The 4,332-nt window shown below is 42.6% G+C and overlaps 1 pseudogene; it reads left to right on the forward strand.

Annotated features, from left to right (window-relative positions):
* Positions 1–1,190: 1,190 nt before the first annotated feature.
* LOC112623291 lies at positions 1,191–2,059 on the forward strand (annotated as a pseudogene).
* The last annotated feature ends 2,273 nt before the right edge of the window (positions 2,060–4,332 follow it).

Raw genomic sequence — 4,332 nt, forward strand, 5'->3', positions numbered from 1 at the left:
GCTGTTGTCAGTTCTTTTCAATTAGGTCACAGTCAAGATTAATTTTTTCCTCACAGGTTGATATGGATGGTCTGCCACTGTGGGCTTTGTATTTAACATTACCATATCCCTTCTTAAAATGAGTTACCATTTTTAAACTGCTGATGTCTTTGGAATATTGTCCCTGGAAGCTTTTCATTAGCATCAGTGATTTCACTATTCTTCCACTCACTCTTCACTATAAATGTGATGTTTGTTCCTGTCAATTTTTGTAGGATTCACGTGGCTATGATGGGGGCTCTTTTCAAACCAATGTTTTATCCTGCTTGTTGCCTCAAACTAGATCCTCTTTGAACATGTTAGAACAAGTTAGTATGAGTTTATATCGATGCACATTTTTTAATATTTGGGCATAGTTTTTTCATAATACCCATTTTTCATGAAATTTTTGAACAACCCATTGTATTTCTCTGAGCTAATATTATTGTAGTGGGAAACGGGTGTTGGAAAAAAAGAAAGTAAAGCATTTTCATATACATAAAAGTGCATTAGAGTGGGGAAAACACCTGACTCTTTTTTCTAAAGATTATATCGAAATATGCACCTGATTATACAAATAGAAAACAGAGAATAAACATTAATAAAATAGTAAACTATAGTTTTGCTTTCACATTTACAAGGGTAAAATAGAATGAAACAACCTAGTCAGTTGAGAAAAAGGGAAAATTCAATATGTAATAAATATTTAATTAACATAGAAGCAACAAAGTCAAATTTATAAGATAATGCTACATGTGAACGAACTGAATTTTCTCATTATAAGAACGAGACTATGAGATTGAATTAAAAAATACAACGGAGTTTAAGCACACTTAAGGTAATACATAAAGTTTAAAGATAAAGCAATAGACAAATTAACAGGAGACAAAGATAAAGATTATAGAAGTGTCAGCGGTAATATCAGACATGATATTAAAAGTCTGAAAATGAAATAAAATACCAATGAATAATAAAATGAGTGTATTATAAAGAAGATATGATATATAGAAGATAATATATGAAAAAGATAAACTTCTTTTCAATAGGCCACAAAATAGCTGAATCTGTTTGTAGTGGAATATTTCAATTACCCACCTTTAGGCTTAGAGAGAGACAGGAAGAAAATAGCCATAAAAATAAGATGAATGGCTTCTTCTCCGAGAAAACACCAAATGGCATATGACGCCAGTGCAGCAGGGGGGCCCGGAGGCCCTGGTGGCCCTGGGATGGGGAACCGCGGTGGCTTCCGCGGAGGTTTCGGCGGGGCCAGGGTCACGGCCGTGGACTGGGCCGGGGCCGAGGCCGCGGAGCTTGCCAAGGCAAGGCCGAGGATAAGGAGTGGATGCCCGTCACCAAACTGGGCGGCTTGGTCAAGGACATGAAGATCAAGTCCCTGGAGGAGATCTACCTCTTCTCTCTGCCCATTAAGGAATCTGAGATCATTGACTTTTTCTTGGGGGCCTCTCTCAAAGACAAGGTTTTGAAGATTATGCCAGTGCAGAAGGAGACCCGTGCTGGTCAGCTTACCAGGTTCAAGGCATTTGTTGCTATCGGGGACTACAATGGCCACGTAGGCTTGGGTGTTAAGTGCTCCCAGGAGGTGGCCACCACCATCCATGGGGCCATCATCCTGGCCAAACTCTCCATTGTCCCAGTGCGCAGAGGCTACTGGGGGAACAAGGTCGGCAAGCCCCACACCGTCCCTTGCAAGGTGACAGGCCACTGTGGCTCTGTGCTGGTGCGCCTCATCCCTGCACCCAGGGGCACTGGCATCGTCTCAGTGCCTGTGCCCAAGAAGCTGCTCATGATGGCTGGTATTGACTACTACACCTCAGCCCGGGGCTGCACTGCCACCCTGGGTAACTTTGCCAAGGCCACCTTTGATGCCATCTCTAAGACCTACAGGTACCTGACCCCTGATCTCTGGAAGGAGACTGTGTTTACCAAGTCTCCCTATCAGGAATTCACTGACCACTTTGTCAAGACCCACAGCAGAGTCTCCGTGCAGTGGACCCAGGCTCCAGCTGTGGCTACAACATAGGGTTTTTATACTAGAAAAATAAAGTGAATTAAGCCTGTTACAAAAAAAAAAAAAAAAAAAAGGTGAATAATAAAACCAATAATGTTCAAAAATTAGCTATACATAGAAGTTTATATCTCTTGAAAAGTTAAGATACTTAATTTGTATATTATGAGGAATTTGTAAAAATTTGTCTAAAATTGGCCACAGAGGAAACATTAAGATATTTAAAACAAGGGAATTTCTAGGCCACATTCTCTAATTCTTACCAAATAAATAAATAAGCACAAGAAAAATAAAAGCTAAAGTATTCTGAGGTTACTTGGGAATTAGACAATTATTGGATCAGATTTTTTTTTAAGTAGGAAAATTACATATCTAGAAAGCACAAAATAAAAAATAAAAACACAATACTTTGTGACATAATTGTAAGAACACAGCAACAGTACTTCTCTGAGGAAAATGCATTATGAATGTCTTATAAAAAAGAAAAACAAGGCTGGGCACAGTGGCTCATGCCTGTAATCCCAGCACTTCAGGAAGCTGAGGTGGGGGGATCACCTGAGTTGGGAAGTTTGAGAGCAGCCTGGCCAACATGACAAAACCCCATCTCTACTAAAAATATAAAAATTAGCTGGGTGTGGTGGTACATGCCTGTAATCCCAGCTACCAGGGAGGCTGAGGTGTGAGAATTGCTTGAACCCAGGAAGCAGAGGTTGCAGTGAGCTGACATGGTGCCATTGCACTCCAGCCTGGGCAACAGAGTAAGACTCCATCTCAACAAAAAAAAGCAAACAAACAAAATGTACAAATTATTTTATGAAATTAGAAAAACAATTACAAAACAGTGCAAAATAAAGTAGAAAGAGGACATACCATATAAAAGTTAAAAATTTTAAATTAATAAGGTAAAATATAGAAAATAGTAAATGCTAAAATCAAAGCTGTTTATTTAATGGGTATTATATAAAGAAAAACACTTCAGGAGACTTATTAAAAATAAAAGCGTGTAGGAATAGGAACAGCTCCAGTCTCCAGCTCCCAGTGCCAGCAACACAGAAGACGGGCGATTTCTGCATTTTCAACTGAGGTACTGGGTTCATCTCACTAGGGAGTGCTGGACACTCGGTGTTGGTCAGCTGCTGCAGCCCGACCAGCGGGAGCTGAAGCAGGGTGAGGCATCGCCTCACCTGGGAAGCTCAAGGGGGAAGGGAATCCCTTTTCCGAGCCAGGGGAACTGAGACACACAACACCTGGAAATCAGGTAACTCCCACCCCAATACTGCACTTTACCAAGGGTCTTAGCAAATGGCACACCAGAAGATTATATCCCACACCTGGCCGGGAGGGTCCCACGCCTGTGGAGCCTCCCTCATTGCTAGTGCAGCAGTCTGTGATCTAATGGCAAGGCAGCAGTGAGGCTGGGGGAGGGGCGCCTGCCATTGCTGAGGCTTAAGTAGGTAAACAAAGCCACTGGGAAGCTTGAACTGGGTGGAGCCCACAGCAGCTCAAGGAGGCCTGCCTGTCTCTGTAGACTCCACCTCTGGAGACAGGGCACAGCTAAACAAACCAAAAAAAGCAGCAGAAACCTCTGCAGACACAAACGACCCTGTCTGACAGCTTAGAAGAGAGCAGTGGATCTCCCAACACAGAGGTTGAGATCTGAGAATGGACAGACTGCTCAAGTGGGTCCCTGACCCCTGAGTAGCCTAACTGGGAGACATCCCCCACTAGGGGCAGTCTGACACCCCACACCTCACAGGTGGAGTACACCCCTGAGAGGAAGCTTCCAAAGCAAGAATCAGACAGGTACACTCGCCGTTCAGCAATATTCTATCTTCTGCAACCTCTGCTGCTGATACCCAGGCAAACAGGGTCTGGAGTGGATCTCAAGCCATCTCCAACAGACCTACAGCTGAGGGTCCTGACTGTTACAAGGAAAAGTATCAAACAGGAAGGACACCCACACCAAAACCCCATCAGTATGTCACCATTATCAAAGACCAAAGGCAGATAAAACCACAAAGATGGGGGAAAAGCAGGGCAGAAAAGCTGGAAATTCAAAAAATAAGAGCACATCTCCCCCTACAAAGGAACACAGCTCATCGCCAGCAACGGATCAAAGCTGGATAGAGAATGACTTTGACGAGTTGAGAGAAGAAGGCTTCAGTCCATCAGACTTCTCAGAGCTACAGGAGGAATTACGTACCCAGTGCAAAGAAACTAAAAATCTTAGAAAAAGAATGGAAGAATGGATAACTAGAATAATCAATGCAGAAAAGGCCATAAATGAA

This window comes from Theropithecus gelada, chromosome 4 (assembly GCF_003255815.1).
Source record: "Theropithecus gelada isolate Dixy chromosome 4, Tgel_1.0, whole genome shotgun sequence".
Taxonomy (NCBI): domain Eukaryota; kingdom Metazoa; phylum Chordata; class Mammalia; order Primates; family Cercopithecidae; genus Theropithecus; species Theropithecus gelada.